A 27,872-nucleotide genomic window follows, 5' to 3' on the forward strand; every position below is an offset into this window, starting at 1 on the left:
TTTAAAAATAGGACCAGGATGAAAGCCTTGAAAAATTAGGATTTAGCATTAATAGCTTTCTATGGCTGCACCCTAAGGCAATCTATATAGTTAAAAACTGGCTCAAATAGTAAGACCCAAATCTTATCAGGAACGGACTTGGTTGATAAATTGCAGAGAAAGCTCAAATATTTCCAAAAAGCCATGCAAAGATAGATGCCATTTTAGTATCTATATATCTAAACCATGCCCATCATAACAAGCATCGGATATGAAGCAACCGCCAACTCAGACAGTAACGACATATAGAAGTTTACACGTCTCAATGGCAATGTAGGAACAGATAGCATAAGGTTTACCATTCCTTTTCCTGCAAGAATACTCTTAGACTTAGAAGGTCATCGAACTTGAAAAAAAAATGTTTCAAGTTTTATATAAAATAACTTAGGGCCAAAAGTCTTCTTTAATCCCCATGCTGAGTCAAACATGGTCAAAGAAACTGATGGAGTTAAACTGTTCCCACAATTATATCAATTCAAAAGCCCCAATATAAGATTTGATGATTAAGGAACCTAAAACAGGAGAAACAAAAAAGAATAAAATTATGCTACCACCTTTAACAACATAAAGTAGACAGTTCAGGAACTGATGCCAAATTTACCAGCATTTAGGATCCCCGCAATTGACAAGTTACAAGGAGAATGCCTAATCCATCCCAGCAAATGGCCTTTCACAATCCCCGCTTAAGTTATAATGTCTGCTTAAAGCCTCATACGCATTGCTTAGCTAAACAAAGGTGGAGGGGGAAATCTGGAGATGGATTCAGAGCTTAAACAAGTTCATCCTTTCGAAGGAACATAAACTTCAATGGTTGACATGTGTAGGAATGGATCACAGTCGTGTCTAAAAATACATCAGCAATGTCACAGCACTTCCTATAGAACACTAGAAGATAATCACTAAACGTGCAGTTCAATTGAATGTAAAATGTGAAGTGGCTCCAAAATAAAGGGCAAGCCGGCATCCCATGCAATTAACTCAACACAAAGCACTCGACAATTTTTGAATAAGAGAATCCATAAAAATGCCTTAAAAACAAATAAGTTGACCAGAGTTCAAATTTTGCAACAAGAAATAAATTTATTTTAAATTTTTTACTATGTACTAACCAAGTCAGAAATATGGGCCTACACTCAGAAGCAAATGTTCCCGGGATACATTTGTCAGGAAAAATTAATAATCATGGAAGCTTCATAAGGATTAGGAATACAAATTTCATTCAAATTTACAATGAGTCAAGCACTCATGCCAAAATTTTGATTTAAGGACAGGATAATGCATACATTGCTGGACAAACAATGGACCAGCAGCTGATGGATTTCTTCCTGCTATCCACCCATCACACTGATTATCAGTGTTATATTCTCCTGCAGGCATTCTCCCCTGTTCATCAGCAACAAATGGCCTTCGGCCATCTTGTTGCAAAGCAGAGAGTATTGAGGACATGAATGCTGAGAATGCGGAGGCATGGCAGGCTTTGTGAATGAGAAATGGCTAGATGAGGTTTGTGGCAGACTAGGGCGTAAAGGTATTTGCACAAAGGCTGCATTGCCAGGTTGAATCTGTTGACTTAGTTGAGAGGATTGGGCATTTAAGTACATTTCATTATGTCCATATTCCAGTTGCCTTGAAGAATTATATCCAGAAGGCTCCCTAGAATTGCAGACTCCTGTTGGAAAGCAAGGTGATTCCTGTGGAAACAATTTGCTTTTCACACCAGCATCAATATGGCCCCCATGAGGAGTATTTCCAGTCATTTGAACTATTTGACTACCCCGCATACAAAGGCATAGGTTATATAAATAAAAAAGTATCAACATACTCCATAACAAGCAAAGAAAACATCTTAGGAATCTCACATTTGGTGTGCCCCGGAGTTCATGAGGTACAGATGGTTGATATGCCAACTGTGGTGAACACTGTGCTGGTGACTGGGGCCGTAGCATGGATTGAGATAGCAGTGAAGGTTGAGTTGGCACTGTGGTTGAGGTACAAAGGCTGAAGGGTAAGAAGGCGGTGCAGGGGGAGGAGGTGGTTGTGTTGGTAGAGAAGGAGGAGGTGGAAGTGGAGGTGGAAGTGGAGGTGGAGGTGGAGGTGGAGATGGAGATAGAGATGGAGATGATGGAGGTGGGGGAGGGGGTGATGAAGGTGGCAAAGGTGGTGGGGATGGAGGAGAATGAGGGGGCAATGGTGGGGAACCCTCTGGTAGAAGAGGGAATTCATTGGAGGTATTTGAAGCCGGTTCCATAATACTTTCAGTGCCCTGCTGCTGCAAGTCCATTTCAAGACTATCATTTGTCAATGATGGTCGATCATCCTTCTGGTGTAACTGTACATCTTCCATTTCGAGCTCACCATCCACGTCTTCTAAGAAGCAATGACGCCTGTCACTTGGAGTAACTGTACATGTTTCTAACTCTCCTAAAGCATGAGCTGGTTCTAATGGTGGTGCATCAGCAGCATCTCTGCAAGGACTGTTTGAAAGATCTTCTTCCTCTTCATCTTCAAATGCATTAGAAGACAAAAAGGCCAGGAAGCTGAAATGTAGCATTACTGGTTATAAGAACTAACAAAATTGATGTCAGAAAGTTCATATCCCTCTCAAGTGACAAACACTAGAAACTAGAGGATGGGACACAAATGCTACAAAAAACACTGAACTAATTTCAAATTTAGTAATTTAAAAAAATATTATGCAAGATAACTAAAAAAATAGTAGCTGTATATTCTAATCGGATCAACCAACAGTGGCATATTAGCGAAATGGTGTGTTCCTAATTTGATCTCAGCAGAAAATCAGATTAAAGTGACCAATAAGGGTTGGTTTGTTTGGTTTGAAAAGCGAAAAGTTTTAGTTTGGTCTGCTAATCAAACTGACAAGTAAATTTGGTCTTAGTTTGGTTTCAAATATATCTGAAACCAAACCAAAACAAAAACCAAACTTCAATGGTAATATAGTAGAAATTATATTTGTTATCATTATAATAATTTGGTGTAAATGGTTGAAAGTGTTTTCAGACCTGCCATACTCATCAACAAGAATGCCTTCCATTTCCCTAATAGAATCATCTATAGCACGTTCAGCTCGAGATGGGTGCCATAGGGAAAATCCAGAAATTGTATCATCATTTGAAACTCCAATGTCGTCCATATAACGCTGCAGAATAGATTCGGGTAAAATCTTCCTCTCAAACCACAGCCGTAAAACCTGGTATAGACAAAGATCCCTTTATCCTTAAGAGAGTGGGGGAAAAGGAACAAAAGAAGAATAATCTCTTACAATTGAAAAAAAATAATATACCTTGAGACATTGACGACGATTTTCACGAGCACTTGCTCCAGGTGGAACAGCTGCACCAAGGAGACGGAGCAATGCTGTTTGAACTGGAGGGATATATGAAGCACCAGCAATGCCTAATAAACATAAACCACAACCATTTACATGAATTGCTGCAATAATAGATCACATATGACTATTTCAGCATGTGTGCGCAAGTTAAAGAGCAATTAAAAGAGTGTTCTTGTTAAAATAAACATGCACTCGTTCAAAAGTCTAAAGGAGAATTGACCTAGTAAGAATACTCTTTTTCATAACAAATATTAAGAAAATAATGCTAAACCCATAAGAAAAAGCTAAACTATACCCTTTTCTAAATAAAACTAAATATTTTTTCTTAATTGCCTGCACCAAATAAATTCAGTATTAGAGAGTAATTGAACACACATTCATCAAGATAGCACAACCAACCTTTCCAATTATGTGAACGTTGGGTGATTGAATCAACAAGAAAGAACAGGTCAACTTTATGATGAAAACTGGGCTCGCTTTCCAACTTCTGGATGAGAAGCTCAACAACCTGCATACAAAAATGTATTCTAAGACTCCCTCCAAAAAGTAGTCTTCAACAGAATTTTGACATCATGAAAATCATATGCAATAATTAACATTTTGTTTAAAACACAATAAAAAATCATAATATATAAATTTGGGGTTAAACAAGCTCATCTTGACATTGTTGAACCAACACCAAACATAAATATGCATATTATTTAACTTACTTCATTTGCAATGCCATACTTGGCACAATCAATAGCAAGGCGAGTTGCTCGTCCGATACTTTCTTTAGTCTTTGATAAAGACTCTATCATTCCTTCAAAAGCATCCTGATCAACAGCTGCCTCAGTACCACCACTGAGAGAGCCTCCAGGTGCCATGTGTCCTGAACTAGATCTTTTCTCTTCAATCTCTTCAGTATCCTGTTGATTTTGGGATCCTCACCGGGGACCAAGAGTTGATGGAGAAACTAGGTTTGTTTGATGAGCAAATCCCTGCACATCAGCCTGCATTGCATTGTTGATTGCGGATACAAAAGGCTGAACTGCAGGACTGGGACTTGCCCCCTGAATATCAGACACTGACACAAAAACAGAACTAGGATTTCCAAGAGAATATTGTTGAGTGAGCTTGTCTCCTTTTTGCCGGGGCAGCAGCTATAAGATGCTTCATAGACATAGCAGAATCCAGAGCCTTCGAATCTGTCAACGAAAAACCTCTATCTTCTCTAAAGACATCTGTCCTAACGGTTTTGCGTCCGCCCAACGAATTTGAAAACGAAATAAAAAACTAACGTAGTCGTCACCAATCTTTTTTGATTAAGTACGATTGACCACTTATTAAAATATATCCTTTTAATGAAATCTTAAAATCAATTAAAATTTATTAAAAAGATAATTTTACGGTCTGCGAAACAGTCTGGGTTCGAGAGTCGGTTACGCGTGGGGAAGGATTAGCACCCCCACAACGCCCATTAAAAACGGTACCAATTAACAACATGTTATCCTTTGATTTTGATACAAACAGTCTTATTTTCAGTATTCGAAAAATAATTTCTTTGATTTTTATTCATTAAAAAAGAATTATTCTTGAGAAAAATAAATCAAAACACTTTTATTGAAATAATTCTTAAAATATTTTAGTACGTTGGTAACATTAGAAGAACTTTTTCTCACCTAGAGATTTCTTAGGCATCGCTTCTCGGAATACCATAGAATCTCATCTTTGGAGGCTCAAATTTATTTTTCGTAAGAAAATATCATGTTAAAAAAAAATTTATTCTCGAGAAAAATAAATTAAAACCTTTTTTATTGAAATAATTCTTAAAATGTTCCAGTACGTTGGTAACATTAAAAGAACTCTTTCTCACCTAGAGATTTCTTAAAGCATCTCTACTCGGAATACTTTTAGAATCTCATCTTTGGGAGGTTTAAATTTACTTTTCGTAAAAATTATGTCATGTATGCAATGCAAATAACAACATGTTGATGCACACATCTTTTTCGTTTTCAAAAATTTTATTAATTGTTTTATTAATTCTTATTGAAATTTTGAAGAAAAAAGAATTTAATTATATTGAAGATTTTCTATAAATATTCTAATACGCTGGTAATATTTTTAAAAAATCTTCTCACCTAGAGATTTCGTAGGCATCACTACTCGGAATACCTTTGAATCTCATCGTAGGATAAAAATTTCATTTTCCTACATTTTTATTAGTTTATTATTATTATTAAATTTATTTTTATATTATTGTTTTTAAAGTTTATTTTAAAAATTAACATAATTACATAAAAAAATTAACCACAATTTCATCATTTAATCTAACAAATATAATTATTTTAATATGCATAAATATTAATAAAATAATATATAAAAAATAAGAAAAATTCAAAAAAAAAAATTTTTTTACCTGAACCGGGCCGGTCAACGGTCCGGTCAATGAGCAGTTCGGTTCGACAGTTCGACTCGGTCTAGCAACGGTTCAAGAGCGGTCCGATTCAGTCTGGGTGGTCTGGTACGGTTCAGATGGACCGGTCAGGGGCTGATGGAGAAGCGGGTCGTCGGGTCGGGTGCGCGGACCACGGGTCAGATCGCGGGTTGACGCGCGGATCCTCCTTCGTCTAAACCACGTCGTTTTGGGGCCTTCAATGAAACGACGTCGTTTTGATTTTGGCAGTTTATATAAAAGGTTTAAAATTTTTTGTTTTGGTCAGTTTCACCGTTTCAAAAAAAAGCTTCCCCTTTTTTTTTCTTTTTCTTTCTTCTTCAGCCGAGCGCCGGTCGACCGTCGGTGCCGTCGCCGTTCACCGTCGCCATTCGTCGGTCACCGGCTGTCGACTCCGGTGTTCGAAAAATCTCAAAATTCTCCCACAAACTCTTCTCGACCCCCTGAGCGCAAATCTGGCCTCCTTTTCACCAAAAGGAGTCTCAAAATTCCTAGATCTGCTGGCGAAGTTTGGGTGAAAATTTTTTTTTTATATTCTGACTTTTTTTTTAAAACTAACTGTTTTTTTTTCTTTTTTGTGCAAGAAGCTCGGCGCTGGGTTCCTCCCTACGGGGAGGATTGTGTATATTTTTTGTGTTTTTTTTTCTGGTAGCGTCTCTTTTCTTTCCCTCTTTTTTCTTTTTCTTTTTTTTTGCTTCGCCAGGAGCTCTATTTATAGAGCTTCTTGTGTCTGGGGGGGAAGGGCATGGGGCTCGGCATGAGTGTAAGCACGAGCCCCATGCCTCTTTTATTAGTTTTGGCTATGTCTGGTAGTTTGTCAACGGGAGAATTAATTTGAGGGGTGGAGGGTAGGGTCTGGCGATCACAGGTGGTGGCAGTGTAGGGTCTGGTGGGTCTGGTGGCACGGGTGGTGGTAGTGGTGCCGAGGATGGCACCACTGCCATCCTTGATTTTTTGTTCTGTTCTACTTTTTTTTGTATTTTTTTTTATATTTCGTATTTTTTTGTATTTTGTATCTTTTTATTATATTTCATATTTTATACGTATTTTGTATTTTTATTTTTTATTTTTTTTGGACAAATTGATGTCCATAGCTGCCCCTCTTTGCACATTACTGGTAATCAGTAATAGGGCAAAGACAAAGACAACAATTTTGTCCAGAATCCAAATGATTTTTTTTATCGAAAATGCTCCTCTCACTTGAGGCTCGACAACTTTCAAAAACTTAAAATCTGAAAAAGCTCCTCTCAGCAGAGGCTCAATGACTTTAAAATCTCATTTGAAAAGGGCTCCTCTCAACAGAGGCTCAACAACTTTAAAATTCTCTTGAAAAAGGCTCCTCTCAGCAAAGGCTCAATAACTTTAAAATCTCATCTGAAAAGAGCTCCTCTCAACAGAGGCTCAACAACTTTAAAATCTTGAAAAAGGCTCATCTCAGCAGAGACTCAACAACTTTAAAATCTCATCCGACAAAGCTTCTCTCAGTAGAGGCTCAACAACTTTAAGATCTTGAAAAAGGCTCCTCTCAACAGAGGCTCAACAACTTTAAAATTCTCTTGAAAATGCTCCTCTCAGCAGAGGCTCAACAACTTTAAAATCTCATTTGAAAATGGCTCCTCTCAACAGAGGCTCAACGACTTTAAAATCTTGAAAAAGGCTCCTCTCAGCAGAAGCTCAATAACTTTAAAATCTCATCCGAAAAAGCTCCTCTCAGCAGAGGCTCAACAACTTTAAGATCTTGAAAAAGGCTCCTCTCAACAGAGGCTCAACAACTTTAAAATTCTCTTGAAAATGCTCCTCTCAGCAGAGGCTCAATAACTTTAAAATCTCATTTGAAAAGGGTTTCTCTCAGCAGAGGCTCAACGACTTTAAAATCTTGAAAAAGGCTCCTCTCAACAAAGGCTCAACAACTTTAAAATCTCATCTGAAAAAGCTCCTCTCAACAGAGGCTCAACAACTTTAAAATTTCATCTGAAAATGGCTCATCTCAACAGAGGTTCAACAACTTTAAAATCTCATCTGAAAATGGCTCCTTTCAACAGAGGCTCAACAACTTTAAAATCTTGAAAAAGCTCATCTCAGCAGAGGCTCAACAACTTTAAAATCTCATCTTGTTTTCAAATTTGAGTTCTCATCTTTGAATAATTAAATTTCTTCTTTTGAATTCTTTTGTTTGATCATTTTCCTTACCGAAATCTTGTTTTTCATTAAGAAATAGAAATTTTCTATCTTTGTTACAACTTATCATGGATGCATGTACTGAGTGCTCCTAATGCAATGCATGTAATGCAATCAAAATCATTCATTGTAGTAAAAAGGTTCTCGAAATCTCTCACTTTTGGCTTCTTTTATCAGAATTTTCATATGACCAATCTGTTCTCAACATCTGACCACAATATTTTTTTTTCTTCAAAAGTCTGTAACATCAATGTCCTGTCATACTTTTCTCATCCTTTTTCATTTGTTTTTGTCAACTTTTAAAAAAGTAATGCCAAGATCTTTCATGTTTGTTTTTCTTTTCATCATTTTAAGTTCAAGACCAATAAAATGCAATCCCACATTTCTCTTATTCACTTGCACGATGGACAAAAATATCAGATAAGGATAAAGGAAATGATAGGCTTTATTTTCAAAGGAAAGATAATGTATTTCATATGACTGATAACAAGTGCATGTCAAAGTGTTTGAGTTGAAACAAAAGTGTCAAAAAAAATGATCACAAGATAATCATGAACAAAATATTCTCAGATTCTTTCTCTAAAACAAAATCAGATGACTTCTTTGATCATTCAGAGTTCGTCAAACTACACTTGCCCCTACATTGTGGGATCTTTTCTTGATGATGCTTCTGCTTCACATCCAAGCTGCCTTTTCAAGTTTTCAGCTTAGATAAGTCACCATCATTTTTTTTTTCTCTTTTTTTTTTACTTTTTTTTAAGCAAAATATTTCTTCACAGTATCTAAATTTATTGGAGCAGGTAAATCACTTTCGTTCATTTCTGCCAAAATCAATGCCGCACCAGAAAAAGCCTTTTTCACCACTTACGGGCCTTCCCAATTTGGTGTCCATTTTTCTCGATTATCATGTTGATTTGGAAGGATCTTTTTCAGCACTAAATCTCTTTCTCTAAAGCAAAGAGGATGAATTTTCTTGTCATGTGCTCTCATCATTCTTTTTTGATATAATTGACCATGACAAAGTGCTGTAAGTCTTTTCTCCTCAATGAGGTTCAACTGCTCATAGCGATTTCGAACCCATTCTGCTTCTTCTAATTCTACCTCCATCAAGACTCTCAGCGAGGGAATTTTCACTTCGATTGGTAACACCGCTTCCATTCCATATACCAAAGAGAACGGAGTGGCCCCAGTAGACGTTCGGACTGATGTTCTATAAGCATGTAAAGCAAAGGGTAACTTCTCATGCCAATCTTTATAAGTATCAGTCATTTTTTTTAGGATTCTTTTGATATTCTTATTTGCAGCTTCTACTGCCCCATTCATCTTTGGACGATATGGTGCCGAATTACGATGACGAATCTTAAACTGAGTGCAAACTTCATTCATCATCTTACTATTTAAATTTTTGACATTATCAGAAATAATTATCTCTGAAAGCCCATATCTGCATATTATCTCTTTTTTTATGAATTTGCCTACCACAGATCGGGTCACACTAGCATATGATGTGGCTTCTACCCATTTTGTGAAGTAATCAATCATCACAAAGATGAATCTATGTCCATTTGAAGCTTTTGGAGTGATGGGACTAATGACATCCATACCCCACATAGAGAATGGCCATGGAGGAGTCAAAACATGCAACGTTGTTAGAGGAGTGTGGATTTTGTCAGCATAGATCTGACATTTATGGCATTTTCTGGCATAATCAATACAGTCACTCTCCATTGTCAACCAATAGTATCCAGCCCTCATAATTTGTCTAGCCATCATATGACCATTTGCATGTGCCCCACAAACTCCATCATGTATTTTTTCAATAATCTTTTTCGCTTCAGCTGCATTCACACATCTTAAGAGTACTTGATCTCGACCCCTTTTATAGAAGACTTCTCTGTCAAGAAAGAAACTCATAGCCAACCTTCTGATAGTTCTCTTATCATTTTCTGTTACATGTTCTGGGTATTGATGGCTTTTAATGTATTGCATGATGTCATGATACCATGGTTTTTCATTAACTTTTTCTTCAACATTTGAACAATGTGCTGGTTCATCTTTCACATCCAGCTTGATGGGTTGAATTTTAGTATTTATATCTATTTTAATCATTGCAGCTAGAGTAGCCAGTGCATCAGCAATTTGGTTTTCCTCTCTAGGCAAATGCTCAAATTGAATTTCTTCGAATTGTTTAACCAACTGAGAGATGTACTTATGGTACTGTATCAACTTGAAATCTCTGGTTTCTCATTCTCCTCGTAACTGATAGATAACTAGAGTTGAATCTCCAAACACATCTAATACTTTGATCTTCTTTTCAATTGCTGCTTGTAGACCCATAACATAGGCCTCATATTCAGCCATATTGTTTGTGCAATTAAAATTTAACTTGGCTGTAATGGGATAATAGTGCCCATCAGGAGATATTAAAATTACCCCAATACCATGACCCAAAGCATCAGCAGCTCCATCAAAATACATTTTCTAAGACTTTTCAACAGGTTCATTTTCTTCAATGGCCATCACATCTTCATCAGGGAACTCCAGGTTCATTGGTTCATAATTTTCAATAGTGCGATCAGCAAGAAACTCGGCTACAGCACTTTCTTTTATAGCTTTTTGAGTCACATAAATGATATCATATTCTGAAAGCATAACTTGCCATCGCGCTATTCTTCCTGTCAATGAAGGCTTTTCGAAGATATACTTAATAGGATCCAACTTTGCTATGAGCCAAGTAGTGTGATAAAGCATATATTGTCTAAGCCTTCGAGTTATCTAGGCTAATGCACAACATATCTTCTCTAATGGTGAATACTTGGACTCATAATCAGTAAATTTTTTGCTCAAGTAGTATATTGCTCGTTTTTTCCTGTCAATTTCATCTCTTTACCCCAGCACACATCCCATAGAATTTTCATGCACTGTTAAGTACAAGATCAAAAGTTTTTTCGAGATTAGAGGCACCAACACAGGTGAATTTGACAAGTATTCTTTGATCTTATCAAAAGCTTCTTGGCATTCATCATTCCATTCTCCTGGATTATATTTTCTAAGAAGCTTGAAAATAGGATCGCACTTATAGGTGAGTTGAGAGATGAAACGAGCAATATAGTTCAGTCTCCTAAGGAAACTTCGCACTTCTTTTGGGGTACGAGGAGGAGATAAGTTTTGGATGACTTGTATCTTATCCGGGTCTACTTCGATTCCTCTTTCACTGACCACAAAGCCTAATAGTTTTTCTGACTTGACACCAAATGTACATTTAGCAAGATTCAACTTCAGCTGAAATCTTCTCAACCTGTCAAACAGCTTTTTGAGATTGACTATATGATCTTCTCTTTCATGAGATTTTGTAATCATATCATCCACATATACCTCTATTTCTTTATGCATCATGTTGTGGAAGAGAGTCACCATTGCTCTTTGATAAGTGGCACCAGCATTTTTCAACCCAAAAGGCATGACTTTGTAACAGAATGTTCCCCATATGGTCACAAATGTAGTTTTCTCCATATCATCTCGAGCCATCTTGATCTGATTATAGCCTGAGAAACCATCCATAAAGGAAAATATGGAGTGCCTAGCAGTATTATCCATTAGAGTATCGATGTGAGGTAAAGAAAAGTTATCCTTAGGGCTAGCCCTATTCAAATCTTGCTAATCGACACACATTCTCACTTTTTCATCCTTCTTAAGAACTGGCACTATGTTGGCTACCCATTCAGGATATTTTACCACTTCTAAAAATCCAGCATCGAATTGTTTCTTCACTTCCTCTTTAATTTTCAGCAGCATCTCTGGTTTCATGCGTTTTAGCTTTTGCTGCATCGGCTTACATCTTGGTTTTAAAGGTAATTTGTGCTCTACAATATCAGTGCTGAGTTTTGGCATATCCTGGTAAGTCCATGCGAACACATCTACATATTCTCAAAGCAGTTCTTCTAGCTTCTGTCTTTTAGCTGGTAAAAGAGATGTACCAACTTTGACCTCTCTTTTGTTCTCACCATCTCTCAAATTTACTGATTCAGTAATTTTTTGATGGGGTTCAATTGGCTTATCTTCATGTTTCATTAATTTTAACAAATCAGGAGGCAGTATATAGTTATCTGAATCTTTCTCATTATCAAGTTCGTCAACATGAATTAAGTTTTTGAAATCAAATCTGAGATTATTGTCATGATTATCTTCATGTTCATTGTTTAGGACCCTACAAAGGGTAAGATGAAGAGAATATTGGCACACAAAAATGGAATGGCAAAAAAAAAATGATGAAAAAAAAATGGAAAGTAAAATGAAGATAAAAATAATAGAAGAAATACAGATGCATCTTCTAAGTCTTTTATTAAAACGACAAACATAAACACACCATAAAAGATCTCCTAATACTCGTAGAAGTAATTAGGGATTTAAAGTTCACAGTACATTACTTTTCTAAAGTTTTAAAAACAACAGGCAGCTTTGTAACTTTTCAATTATCCAGCTCAAAATCTGAAGGACAAGGGTACACGAATAGCTCTTCACTTCGACTCTTCTTTTCTCCATCATCCACCATTTGAATGGCCAGCTTTGAAAGTTTTTCCATGAATCCTACATTTGGAGCTCCCGGTAAATCTGAATAAATGTATCCTTTTGAGTGAAAAGAATCATAGAGGTATGGAATGACTGTGGGCTCTGACTCTAACTTATATCCTTTAAGATTAGCTACCCTCTTATTTCTTTTCTCATTCACCATTCTTATTCTGTCCCCTCTCGTTGGCTTATATCCCAAGCTAAATCTATCTCTCTTTTCATATATGATTGATGGCTCCGTGATTCCTTGCAGGTTCTTCCTAAGTCCAACTTCAGGTCGCCATCCCATCTTGGTAAGCTGTTTGACTACCATTTTAGTCATCGTAGATAAGTGGGGTGAATACAATTTAGATCCTTCAGCTATATATGTTGTATTGGCAATCTTGAAGGACCTATAAGAGCATTCTAGAGCTTCATCTGCCGATTCCACATAAGGAGTATTTATCGGTTGAGTTACCAATAAATCTTCTTCTCCTACCACACATGTTAGCCTCCCTTCAACAATGAATTTAACTTTTTGATGTAATGAGGATGGGACAGCACCTGCCATATGGATCGACGGTCTACCCAATACATAACTATATGAAGGAGAGATGTCCATAACTTGAAATTTCACGTTGAAAGTGCAGGGTCAATCTATAATGGCACTTCTATATCTCATAGCACCTCTCTTCTAGTTTCATCAAAGGCTCTCACTATCGTATGACTAGGTTTCATATAAGATCCATCAACAGAGAGTTTTACCAGAGTAGTCACAGGCATAACATTGATGGATGAACCATTATCAATCAAAACCTTAGCCATTATATGACTTTTACATTTCACAGTAATGTGAAGAGCCTTGGTACTTCCTCTACCTTCAGGAAAAATCTCTTCATCATTGAAGGAGATATAGTTTGAAATCGTCAGATTACCAACAAGCTGTTCCACATATTCAACAGAAGCATTGTGAGACACATATGCTTGATTTAACACCTTCAGTAAAGCATTGCGGTGTGACTCTGAACTGAACAATAATGATAATAGTAAAATTCTAGCTGGCATCTTATTAAGCTGTTCTACCACGCTATACTCGCTATGTTTTATTAACTTCAAAAATTCACCTGCTTCACTCTCAGATACTGGCTTCTGGCATTCTTTTTTGAGGTTACATCAAGACCATTCTGACTTTTATTTTCTTCTCCTACTTTGGCTTTCTCTTTTCTAGCTTTTTCTAGAGCCTCTGGGGTATAGCACCTGCCACTTCGAGTTATGCCTCCTACACCCGTTATGTTGGCAGTATCTGGGTTGACTACAACATCATAATTATACTTCCAAAGTACTGTTTTATCATTCTGATATGAAAAAGGGCCAGAAACTTTAATTGTCACCACCGATCGATAGACAGGTTTTTTTAGCTTCGATGTTAGTTTTTCATCATAATAGATAGTTACCGATCTACGTACAAACTTATTCTTTGAATCAATGATAGACACTTCAGCTTTCACCAACTCTTCTCTTTCTTGGTAAAACTCTATTCGACCCTCATTCATCAATTTTTGCACCTCTTGACGAAATTGGTGACAATTTTTGATAGAATGCCCAAGAACATCTCCGTGATAATTGCAGCTTCAGTTGAGCTAATTGCTTTAGAACGATTTTAAGGTTCTATTGGCTTCAACATGTCAGCTTTGACCAATACTTCAAACACCTTAGCCATCGGAGTCTCAACTTCATTTATTTTTTCCCTCACATGGCTTCTTTGCCCATCAATTAAGGCATTTATTGATGGTCTGGTATGATTTGGTAGAGGATTCCCATTGACATTTGGAGTCCCTTGTTGATTGGTATCAAAATTTAATACTCCTTCATTGATTAATCCTTGCACTTTATGCTTCAAAGTAGTATAATTTTCAGTGGAATGACTTGGATTCCCATAATGATAATCACAATATGCATTGGGGTCATACCATTTGGGAAATGGAGGTTTCAAGGGTTCAACGATAACAGGAGCAAGCAAATATTTCTCAACAAGTCGAGGATACAAATCTGTATATGTCATGGGAATGGGATCAAAAGTAATTTTTTCTTGGGTATTTCTTAGGGCTTTCAAACCACTATTAGGATTGGGTCTCCATCCTGGTCTGATAGGTGCAGTAGGACGATTATAAGTGGGTGTCTGAAAGGATGACTAAAAACGAGGTGAATAAGCTGGTTGTGGTAATGACTGGTATGATTGATATGAATGGGGGGTGGATGTAACATGGTTTACAGAAGGGTAATGGGTTTGGTAGACTGGTACATAGTAGGTTGTGAAACCTCTGAACTGTTGCCCTACATAGTTTACTACTTGGGCTTCATTCTCTTTCTTTTTGAGAGCTCCACCTTTTCTTGTTCCACTTGTCTCTCTTGCATCGAGCTTACCATTCTTTATGGTATTTTTAATGATCTCACCTGATATCACTATATCCGTAAAGTTCTTGGTTGCATTGCCTATCAATCTCTCATAATACGTTGCTTTTAAGGTGTTCACAAATAAAATAGTTTTTTCTTTCTCAGTGAGAGGTGGTTGAACTTGTGCAGCCACGTCTCTCCATCTTTGTGCATACTCCTTGAAGTTTTCAGTTGCTTTCTTTTCCATACTTTGAAGAGATAGACGATCTGGAACCATATCCGTGACATGCCGATATTGTGTAAGGAATACCTTTGTAAGCTCTTACCAAGAACAAATACGAGTCCTATCTAACTGAACATACTATCTAGCTGTAAAACCCGTAAGGCTATCTTGAAATATATGCATTAACAACTTCTCATTTCGAGCATATACTGCCATCTTTCGACAATACATGGTGATGTGGGTCATTGGGCATTTTGTGTCATCATATTTTTCAAATTCAGAGACCTTGAATTTAGGCGGAATTACCACATCTGGAACTAAACAAAGGTCAACCGCATCTGTGGAGCCATAAAAATTCATTCTCTCTACAGCCCTAAGCCTTTCTTCCAATAACTTCATTTTCTCCCGAGCACTGGTATCTTCTACCTTTTCAAATGTCTGCATCTCTAGCTTTTCTCTTTCTTTAGGATCATCCAAATCAGGAACTAAAATTGGCTCATGTGGTTTTTTCATCACAATGGGATTAACAAAATTTTAAAATTATCCTGGAACAAGTGTGGACGTCATTCCTGGATAAGGATTAGGATATCCATCGGGAGTAAGAATTGGTACTCTAATTCCTTGTGAAGGTTGGTTTAGTCGTGGCTCAAACCCTGGAGGATAGACAGGATCTACCATATCTGGCGATTGCTCTTGAAAGCTAAGATTTTCTTCCACTGATTTTCTCTTGTCAAGTTTCTTGAGCATATCTATTATTGTGCTAAGATCCCCTCTTAGTTCTTCTTGAGCTTTCTCAATTCTCTCAAATCGGTTGGCCTGTTCTTGCTCCATGATTCTTGTCTGTATCCTGGTATTGTATGAATGACGAGTAGGTTGAGCCGAAATTTTTAGTGGGCGAGCTATTCTTGAACCTTTATTACCACAAAGTTTTTATTTTGAAAAAGAAGAAAGAAAGAAAAAATTAGAATGCTATGTGTTGAAAATTTTATTTTTTACTTATTTTATGTATATGATGCATGAATACAAGTGAGAGATATTTGCTTTTGGACGAATTTCAATATTAAAAATTTTTATTGATCCCATACAACTTTTATTACATAGGATTTATCATCCTAGAGTTATATCCATAAAAGCATTTGACTTGCTCATAATGGTCTTTCGCCTCATCTAAAAAGTTCACTAGGCACTGTCCATATTCTCCTATGGGATTGACTTCTCTTCTTAATGCTTCTACATTTTCAACCATCTCCCATACTTTCTTCACTGTCTTGCAAACTTGATTAGTCAAGTGCTCTATGTATTGTTGCCTCTCTAAACTTTCTGCCTTCCATCTTATATGAGCATCCCTTTCTGAATCACATGTGAAGATCCAATCTTTTTCCCTTCTATGCCACTCATCTATCATTGCTGAAATATGACTTTTGTGGTCTTGCAGTTGTAGCTCTAACCCTTGGATCACCTGGTGAAGCGATTCTTTTTCATTCAATACTTCGAAGTACTTTTTTCTCTCTTCTACGAGCATGACTTTTAATCTTTTCTTTTCATTTTGGCATTCCACCAATCTTGCTGAGGTTGTAGAGTATAATCCCTTCCAATTCTGACATTCTTGAGAAATTTTGGTGGTCTCCTCTTGCTTTTTTTGAGCTTTGCTCTTCCATTGGTTTATTCCCTCTCGGAGCTCATCCATTTCTCGTTGTCGAAAGGTAAGACTTGGTAACTTTTTCAGTTTTGAATTGGACTCGTAACCTTTTATTTTTCTGGTGTAGATCTTTCAAATCACTATTAGCCAGATCCCACTCTTTTATGACTTTTTCTAATTTGCTCCCTTGTATCTTCACTTTATATTTCAATTGCCCTACCTTCTCGCGAAGTCTCAAATTTTCCCTTCTTGTTTCTTCTTTTTCAGCTTCTATTTCTTTCTTGACAAGCTCAACTTCTGATAATTGCACTTCTTCAGAAAGATTAACCAATTAATATGAGCTATCATCAGGAGGGAGTACTACATCTCTAGGCCGTCTTATTTTTCAAATCTGGTAATCAGAAGTGACTTTATCGATGAGAGGCCCTAACCTCATTCTTTGTGTTCTCTTTCATGCCTGGATCAACTGCTCTGAGGTTCTTGATGGATTCGAATCCCCATAAATGAATTCTACTTGGACCAGGCCATGAGTAGCAGGAACAAACTGTTTTGCACCAAATTACCTAAGTATCATCAATGGAGCATAACTTACCACGCCCCATAGCCCTAATAACGGAATCCATGGCTCATTTCCTCCACGATACAACAAGGACACACGAGGCATCCAAGGCGCCATCCATTCGATTTCATCCCCAGTAAGCCTTCGCAAGAAAAGGACCCATTCTTCCTTAGTCTTTAATGTCGACCATTGGCTCTTACAAAACTCTTCGAGTGGTGCCTTATTTCGAAGATATGGTTTCTCAAACGCACTCTTCTCACATTTGAAATGACTTCTAACCCATACGTATAATAGAGATGCACATCCTATGAATCGTCCTTTCCCATTTCGTCGACAGAAATTCAATGACCTGATGGTTTCGGCTAAGACTGCTGGAACGGGATTAATTGCTTGAGTTTTAATTTGCTTAAAAAAGTCTACCACGGTTATCTCAATGTAACCCAAAGTCTTCGAAAAGATTACCATGCCATACAATGCTAGAGCAAACACATCCATACCTTGATCATCATCCAAATGCTCCTGAATGAAGTTTCAGAGAAAGTCCCAACGAATGCCGAGATGTTCACCTTTAGACTTCGCAAAGGAATCAATGGTTTCTACTTTAACCCCCATAAGCTTGGCTAACTTTTTACGATAACCTGATTTTGGCTTTCGGGTAAATACTTTATCTGGACATTGTAGTTCTATCCCGAGCAAAATTGAATACTCCTCGATAGTTGGCACAAAATCTTCCTGATTAAAAGTGAAGCATCTATAGGACGGATCCCAAAATTGTATAGCTGCTTTGACCAGCTGTTCATTGATCACTACTGAAATAAGGGATGCAATCTGCCCATACTTTTTGCAAAAACTTTCTTTTCTTTTCTCACTTAACTGACCCCAGACAACAGCTAACTCTTTTAAATCGTTCTGTGTGAGATCTAAATGCACTTTTTCGGGTAACTCAGACACATAACTGATAGGCAAACAATCTCCGTTCTTTTGTTGAGCTTCTTTCGACCAAACATGCACTTCATTATACGACTCACATGGCACATTGACTGAGGATGAGCAAATCTGTAGTTCTATGGGATCCATGAAAACTTCTTGGGAGAAATGTCCTAGAGCAAATATCTCGAACAAAATTGTATGATATGATTAATGTAAAAAAAAGAAAACGAAACAAAATTGAGTTAGTGTGAGGATGTGGTTTAAGAAAAGAAAACATTTTTTTTTTGTTTTGTTTTTATGTTTTGAGATTTTTTGTTTGTTTTGTTTTGTTTAGTATTATACACAACTTTTATTCTTAGGTATTTCCTACAAGAAGGTGGACAAGGCTCTACATAAGGCTGGTTTCCTAGGCTTATTATATGCTGGGTTTGGATTGACAGAGTCTAAAGGTTCCCAAATTGTTCCTCACTGTCGTCCATGTTGGACTAGTAAGGCACCCCGATCTTCACCCATTACAGGCTATGAACGGAAAGGGTTCAATTCAAGTGGAAGTATTTCGCTTGCCATTACGAAGGTTATCACCTCACGAGAGCAATAGGTACTTTACTTCCTCCTATAAAGGACGGAGCTCGGGTATAGAGCTCATGTATGAGATGCATCGTGCCATTGTATGCAAATATATCCTAATTTATTGAGAGCAATATATACAGGAAAAAAAATAAAACATAAAAGGCATAGTAAGATAAATGTATGTGAATTTTTTTTTTGCTTTTTATTTGTTTTTTATTGTTGATTTGTTTTGTTTTGTTTTTTTGACCTTTTTTACTAAAAATGAAAAATAAAAATTTAAGAAATTGATTAAGACTGTTTAAATCAAAATTTGAGGATAACAAGTAATTAATTTTGGCCTGACTTTCGAAAACAAAAGCAGATCCCCAGTGGAGTCGCTAAGCTGTTGTAACAGTTTTGCGTCCGCCCGACAAATTTGGAAACGAAATACAAAACTAACGAAGTCGCCACCAATCTTTTTTGGCTAGGTGCGATTGGTCACCTATTAAAATATATCCTTTTAATGAAATCTTAAAATCAATTAAAATTTATTAAAAAGATAATTTTACGGTCTGCGAAACAGTCTGGGTTCGGGAGTCGGTTACGCATGGGGAAGGATTAACACCCCTACAACGCCCGTTAAAAACGGTACCAATTAACAACATGTTATCCTTTGATTTTGATACAAACAGTCTTATTTTCAGTATTCGAAAAATAATTTCTTTGATTTTTATTCATTAAAAAAGAATTATTCTTGAGAAAAATAAATCAAAACCCTTTTATTGAAATAATTCTTAAAATGTTCCAGTACGTTGGTAATATTAGAAGAACTTTTTCTCACCTAGAGATTTCTTAGGCATCGCTTCTCGGAATACCATAGAATCTCATCCTTGGAGGCTCGAATTTATTTTTCGTAAGAAAATGTCATGTTAAAAAAAAATTTATTCTCGAGAAAAATAAATTAAAACTTTTTTATTGAAATAATTCTTAAAATGTTCCAGTACGTTGGTAACATTAAAAGAACTCTTTCTCACCTAGAGATTTCTTAAAGCATCTCTACTCGGAATACTTTTAAAATCTCATCTTTGGGAGGTTTAAATTTACTTTTCGTAAAAATTATGTCATGTATGCAATGCAAATAATAACATGTTGATGCACACATCTTTTTCGTTTTCAAAAATTTTATTAATTGTTTTATTAATTCTTATTGAAATTTTGAAGAAAAAAAATTTAATCATATTGAAGATTTTCTATAAATATTCTAATATGCTGGTAATATTTTAAAAAAATCTTCTCACCTAGAGATTTCGTAGGCATCACTACTCAGAATACCTTTGAATCTCATCGTCGGATAAAAATTTCATTTTCCTACATTTTTATTAGTTTATTATTATTATTAAATTTATTTTTATATTATTGTTTTTAAAGTTTATTTTAAAAATTAACATAATTACGTAAAAAAAATTAACCATAATTTCATCATTTAATCTAACAAATATAATTATTTTAATATGCATAAATATTAATAAAATAATATATAAAAAATAAGAAAAATTCAAAAAAAAAATTTTTTTACCTGAACCGGGCCGATCAACGGTCCGGTCAACGGTTCGCTCCGGCGGTTCGGCTCGGTTGGCAATGGTTCAAGAGCGGTCCGGTTTTGTCTGGGCGGTTTGGTACGGTTTAGATGGACCGGTCAGGGGCTGATGGAGAAGCGGGTTGTCGGGTCGAGTGCGCGAACCCCGGGTCAGGTCGCGGATTGACACGCGGATCCTCCTTGGTCTAAACGACGTCGTTTTGGGGCCTTCAATGAAACGACGTCGTTTTGATTTTGGCAGTTTATATAAAAGGTTTAAAATTTTTTGTTTTGGTCAGTTTCACCGTTTCAAAAAAAAAACTTCCCTTTTTTTTTTTCTTTTTCTTTCTTCTTCAGCCGAGCGCCGGTCGGCCGTCGGTGCCGCCGCCGTTCGCCGGTCACCGGCCGCCGACTCCGGTGTTCGAAAAATCCCAAAATTCTCTCACAAACTCTTCTCGACCCCCTGAGCGCAGATCTGGCCTCTTTTTCACCAAAAGGAGTCTCAAAATTCCTAGATCTGCTGGCGAAGTTTGGGTGAAAATTTTTTTTTTATATTCTAACTCCTTTTTTTTTTAAACTAACTGTTTTTTTTTCTTCTTCGTGCAGGAAGCTCGGCGCTGGGTTCCTCCCTACGGGAAGGATTATGTATATTTTTTGTGTTTTTTTTTTTCTGGCAGCGTCTCTTTTCTTTCCCTCTTTTTTCTTTTTCTTTTTTTTTTTGCTTCGCCAGGAGCTCTATTTATAGAGCTTCGTGTGTCTGGAGGGAAGGGCATGGGGCTCGGCATGGGTGTAAGCACGAGCCCCATGCCTCTTTTATTAGTTTTGGCTATGTCTGGTAGTTTGTCAACGGGAGAATTAATTTGAGGGGTGAAGGGTAGGGTCTGGCGATCACGGGTGATGACAGTGTAAGGTCTGGTGGGTCTGGTGGCAGGGGTGGTGGCAATGTAGGGTCTGATGGATCTGGTGGCACGGGTGGTGACAGTGGTGCTGAGGATGGCACCACCGCCATCCTTGATTTTTTGTTCTGTTCTACTTTTTTTTTGTATTTTTTTTTATTTCGTATTTTTTTTGTATTTTATATCTTTTTATTATATTTCATATTTTATACGTATTTTGTATTTTGTATTTTTTATTTTTTTTGGACAAATTGATGTCTACAACATCCAATCCGTACAGGAAGAGATTAGTCTACAATATATAATGAAGATTAATATAATACCTCTAAAAATGGTTAATTAGATATAATAAATAATAACAACAACACAGATAATGCAGAGCCATACTCCATTGAAGTTTCGGTAACAAAAGCAGTGTCATTACTTTTGGAGTAGATTTCAGTCTACGTGAAATTACTTTTGGAGTGGATTTCAGTCTTTCTACAGAAGAAGCTGGGCTATATCTTTGACTCAAAACCTGAATTTGAGAAGACTTCGGACCATCAGAAACAACACCTGATCCCTTAACACAGCCAGATGGAGCCTTTTTCTGAGTTCCATTACTGGAAACCTTAACGGTAGATTTAGTAGTTCTGTGTTATTCAACAACTTCTTTGGTGGCAGAAACCAGATAAGGAGACTTCCTTGGGGAAATCAAGATTGGTTTGGCCTCCTTGGAAGGCAACCGCTCAGATTCTGATCTTTCAGGAGTGATGGAGGCATGAGTAGAAGGCCTCCTTTCAAGAGTTCGTGGTTGAAGAGGTGACACAAAATCATTTGCTAATCGTACAGAAGCCTCCTTGGGATCACTATTCTCATATCGGGTGGAATCTTCAACACTATGTTGAGCATTGATAGCACTTGCGTGATTTACATAAATGCTCTTTGAAACAACAGAAATTACCTTGACATTCCTGGCAGATCCTCCATGAACTGGAGTTTTGGGATCTTCTTCTTCATCTTCATCAAAAAGGCAAACAGCACTCCACCTCTTGGACAACTGGGCAGCTGGAATTTTCACATTACTAGAACTTGAAGTGTCATTCTTCAATTCAACAAGATTTTTTTTCAATTTTATCATCGGAATTAAGAGAGGCAGAACCAGAAATTGCCTCCTGAGCCCGCCAATGGCGCTTTGATAAGGGCAGCATAGCTTCATCACCAGAAACATCAGAACTAATCGCTGTTGGGGCTCTCAATGCTAAAACATGCAATGTGGATTTTTCAACTCTAATTGTTTAGCTGCCTTGTTATTGACATTATTAGAACTTGGAGAATTTTTCATGTTTTTGGCAAGAGATCCCTTGGAAGCATCATTTTTCATATCTACAAAATTTGACTTTTTGGCTGGATGTAAAATTTCATCTGTTCCCAATTTTGGCTTTTCAAGTCCAGGTTCTCCCCTTTTTTTCTTGCCAGTAGTCTCACCTTTGGAATTGGCCACACCATCCCATATATCATCCGTAGCTTTGAAGTTGCTTTTGGTTTTCAGCAATTCCTTTGCATTTTTACCACCAGTGTAATTAGAATCTGATTTAAGAGCATCTGATGATAATTTTCTTACAGCACTGCCAGAGACTTTGCCTTTTACTCTATCTTTTAATTGCTCCTCAGAGTCAGGCCGATCAAGACAACCACCATATTTATCATCCCTCAATAATGTTGCGGCTGAGCTGCTGCTTTTGTGGCCTTCCTCAGTTCTTTTCTTTGGCCCAGGACCCATCTTCTTTGACTTCTGAGCATCTCTCAATGTTTTCTTGGTACAATTGACAGTAGCAATTTTATCATCAGAGAATTCCTCCTTTATATGAGAAGGCTCATCTAAAGATGAAGATAACACCTCCTTTTTAGGTTGTTCACCATTTGATATTTTTTGTTTCCCTCCAGAAGACATAACCAGAGATGAGCCATCATCCACATGACCTGAAATTGATGACTTTATTACATCATTATTATTCTCACCTCTGCATGAACAGCCCAAATTAGAAGCAAGATCACCTTTTCTGTCACTAGTGGTTTCTCCGCCAAGAGCTACTGCACCTGTTCCATTCATTAAGTCAGCCTCTGCAGCATCATCCTCAACCCGATCAACATATGAAGCCTCACAGCCAGGTGTTGTTCTATCAGTTTCATATCTCAAACCAGTGGACTTCTCTTTATGTAATTCATCAAATGCCACACAGATTTCCTTCACAGCTCGGACAAAGTACTTATGGTTTTAACAACTTGACACTTAGCCGACAATTTACTCTTTGTCTCAATAGCAAATGCTTGAACATCGCCAGGTGCAACAAAAGCTCTGTAAAAGAAGAAAAACGTAGGGGGAAAAATAAGCAACTAGAACAAGTGAACTGAAGTTCAAAGAGTAGTGTAAGAGAAAATAATGATGCATGCATGCATCTCTTGGCTGAGATGAAAAGCATTGCTCCTTTTTACACTAAAAATGCAGAGTCAAGAACTTCAATAATGAAATATGAAAATCCAATTACATAAGCACTATCTTTAAGGAAAAAAAGATGCAGATATTTAAATTTATCAACTTACTCACACGTGCATGAACAAGATGCCCTAAAGGAATATGAGAAAAAACATCACCAAGTACTAAAGAATATACAAAAGACAAGAAGAACAGATTCTATTTTCAACAAATTAAAATGTTTTCTACATAATTCGGAAGCAGAAGCATCATCGTCCAATAATTATGATCCAAACACGAATAAAATTTTCTATCCAAGGTTTAAGGATTAAGCCTTAAAGCTTAAAAATGGTTATAAATATGCAAATATTGATGGAACAAAATGTCCAACAATTTAGAAGAAAAAAATCCCAAAAGAAGCCCTGAACTGATGAAAGTTTCCAAAAAACAAAATATTCCCAAAACCACTTCAATGGTTCCACATAAATAAACCACTTATTCAAATGTTTCTAAGGAAAACTCCAGCTGTACTCATTTTCAGGGCATTTAAAATACCATTACTCGAACGCTTCCGAGCATTCCATATCTAAACCACTACATGTTGATGCCTAACAAACTTCACCTAAAATCTCAAACTGCTCAACTATAACATATAGAATATGAACAGAACCAGAAATGCTCCTCTAATTCATGATTAGAATTGGGAGGCTACTCGGACACAACTTTAAGTAATTTATTCAAGTAAACCTTGATGTGATAGTAAAACTGAAAACCTTATATTTCCAAATATATAGAGGATTGGTTTGAACTTTATTTCTTTTCAAGATACTTGTAGCTGAAGAAACTGTCCAATCAACATTCAAGAGATCCATTATACAAACATAAAAGTTCCATTGTACAAAATAAAGATCCATTATTGCACCCTAAATGTGTTACAGCCATATATTATGAACAAGTCTTCCATCAAGATTGGTCATTACCAACAATAAATTTAAAAAATAATTCTAAAATTCCATGTTAATATAAATGTGAGAATAACTCTAACATAGCATACAAAAATAACTAAATCACAAATCCATTTAACACCAACAATAAAAAAAATGAAAATTGCAATGCCATTCAATTCAAACACCAAAAAAGCTACACCAACATTCAAATTCAGCAAGTTACAATTTGGTGATATAGAAATGATCATGCCTACTAATTAAGCTAAACACATTGCTTTCTTGAACAATATGACTTCAACATTCACTACAATCCACAAATACACATATATTAAGAGCCTAAGCATTGCTGAAATACAGTATTTAAGAAAATAATAATAACAAATCAAATTATTTAAAATAGGTGTTTTGATCTGTTAAATAATTTTTCTTATATATACCTGTCACCTTCTACAAGCAGAAATTTCAAGAGCTTAACTGTTAGCTGTCACAAACTCATTCCATAGCCTATAAAAGATAAAATCTAATTTCCAAATCCATGTTTCGCCAACTTCAGTTTTCTAAAGTAGAGAAGATAGATAATTCAGAAGCCAAACCAAACAAGAGTAAAGCACACATAATTGCCCATATAGGTTGACATCAACATAAAAAAAATACTTAAATTATGAGAAAAGGTAACAAAATGGTCAGAGAATGAAACCACTAAATAGATTTTAAAACTTTCCATTGCCATTAACAATTATCAAATTCAACATCTACATAGTATCTAACTCCTTTGGTAACAGACTGTAGATTAGGAATAAACTTGAACCTCCAATCCTAACTAACCCAAATATGCTATACCGATATTCCTGAGCACAACACAAGTCCAAGACAGCCTCATCAACTAACATCAGCTGCTTAGCTAACAACCACCACAAAATGGAGGAAAGACCAAAAGAAATAATAACTCAAATATTAAAATTACATTAAAAAAGATTAATTAAGGCAACATGAGATGCACATGCTATATCACGAACATGTAGAAGTAGAAAAATATTGCACCATTTGTCATTGTATCAATATTTGGTTTCCTGCACCCTAGATTGAAAAGCTTGGTTAGCTAAAGGACATCTCACTATTTCTCAAATTATCATATTAAAAAACTTTAAGATGCAAAATTCCCAGAAAATCTGCATGACTATCAAATCTGCCAAATAGTACTCCCTGAACATTTGAATGGTGAGCTCCATGAGTTTATATTATGTAATCTAAAGCTAAATGACAGAGCTGCCTGGAGTTCAGTACTTTAACACATAGAGGACTCAGTATAGAGCACTCCCGATTACAATTTTTCCCCTGTTGTAATTACAATGTGCATTCTACAATTTCTTGATTACAGGAGCTGGATGGAAAGAAAAGCAACAATGCATACAAACAGCAAGGAGATAGAATAAATCAAGTCAGTTTCAATGTATCCTCTAGTCAGCAAGCATCCTATGTTAACAACATTGACAGGAAATTAAAAAGCATACATCAAGGTTTATCTGCTAGGATCAGCATAGGTAACAAGTTATTTGGAATACAACAAAATTAATATTTTTTTCACGGAAATTATGCAGTAACACCTTTCATGTAGTTATCTCATGTTCCATCTTATGGCAAAATGTGGTTTCCCTCCTACCAGAAAACAGATGCAAGCCCTAAAACAGACATATCACATATCTTTAGTCATCATGTTGCCATCTCCCTTATTCACCAAACAAGGACAAATTGAACATAAATATGCTTTCATTTCTCGTGTTCCAAAGAATTGGAAAAAATATTTCCTAGGGTCAGGTTCTTGTTCCCAATTTTCAGGCCAGCTAATCTGAAATCCATAACCCATAGAATCTACCTCAAAACCAACCGTAAACCAAAATCACAACAAACCAACTGAGTTCTAAGTAACAAAATAATAAAAAAAGAAAAATAAATTGAAAATCTCTCGCTAAATTTCTGATGACACTTTCTAGGATCAAATCATGCAACAAAAAAAAAAATACACATATTTGTCCTACTTTTTTTTCAGTCCCAAAATAAAGACCTTGCATAGTTGCATTTAGTAACCCAATTGATAAACAGGCAAAGTACCAAACCTGAAACACTAAAAACACAATCAGCTAACATAAGCATGGCAGAACCTTGAACTCCAAAATAGGCCTCTTACAAAATAAAACAAAATTTACTAAAAGAAACAAATTGAGTATAAAACCAACAAATAAAACACAAAGTAAGACAATGTAAGCATAAAATAAACTTACCAACATCATGCAAAATTTTAAAAAAATCCCAAACTCATCATGGATTTATTCAAATTCATAAGTTCAAATAAGCAAATAAGAAATTAAAATTATAGTCATCAAAGTATAAAATACCCATAATTCAGGATAAAAAAAAGTTAACAATAATAACAAAATAAAAGGGAAGAGACCTTGGCAGGCCAAGCAAGGAAACCCTTGACTTTGGCAAGAACATGATCTCCTAAACTTAAATTCTTAACTTTTGCTTTGTTCCCTCCCCTTTTACGAGTCCCAGCCATCAAGATTAAAATCCTAACAAATCCTCGACGCCGTCGTTTTCGGTCGTCGTTGTTATTCCTTTTTGCGTAATCAAATCCAAATTCAAAGATAATACCAGAATCCAATCGAAAAAGACAAACCAAACTGTAGAGGGAGAAAGAGAGAGATTTGGAAGTTTAGTGCCACAGATATCGCTGGCGGCGACAACTCGCCCTGTGGGGTTCCGAAGACGAAAGGTGGCTAAGGCATCGAGAGAGATAGAGAGAGATATTGGAAATATAAGTGAAGAAAAGACCCCTTGTTTTCAAAGTGAAGAAGAAAAAAATGAGAATATCGAGACCGTTGAGGAGACAAGTGAAAGAGAGGAGATTTATTTTTTGGGGCTAAAATTTTGGTTGAGGGATGCTTTTGTTTGGCGCGCGACTGAGAGGGGAGAAGTTTTGCACTTTGGTGTTGCGGGCTTTTTTAATGTGAGACTAATGTGCGATCGCCACTACATTGAGGATTAAATATTTTTTATTTTTAAATATAAAATTATTTAATTTTTTATTTTAATAAAAATTATAATTATTTAGTTTATTTGATCATTTAATTTTAATTATTTTTAATAAAATGACAC

The 27,872-nt window shown here is 36.3% G+C and overlaps 1 pseudogene; it reads right to left on the minus strand.

Moving 5' to 3' along the window:
* Window positions 1-1,194: 1,194 nt before the first annotated feature.
* On the minus strand, window positions 1,195-27,708 carry LOC149511062 (ENHANCER OF AG-4 protein 2-like; annotated as a pseudogene).
* Window positions 27,709-27,872: the final 164 nt, after the last annotated feature.

Source organism: Durio zibethinus, chromosome 27 (genome assembly GCF_047325235.1).
Source record: "Durio zibethinus cultivar Kanyao isolate XHJ-2024 chromosome 27, ASM4732523v1, whole genome shotgun sequence".
NCBI classification, from domain to species: Eukaryota; Viridiplantae; Streptophyta; class Magnoliopsida; order Malvales; family Malvaceae; genus Durio; species Durio zibethinus.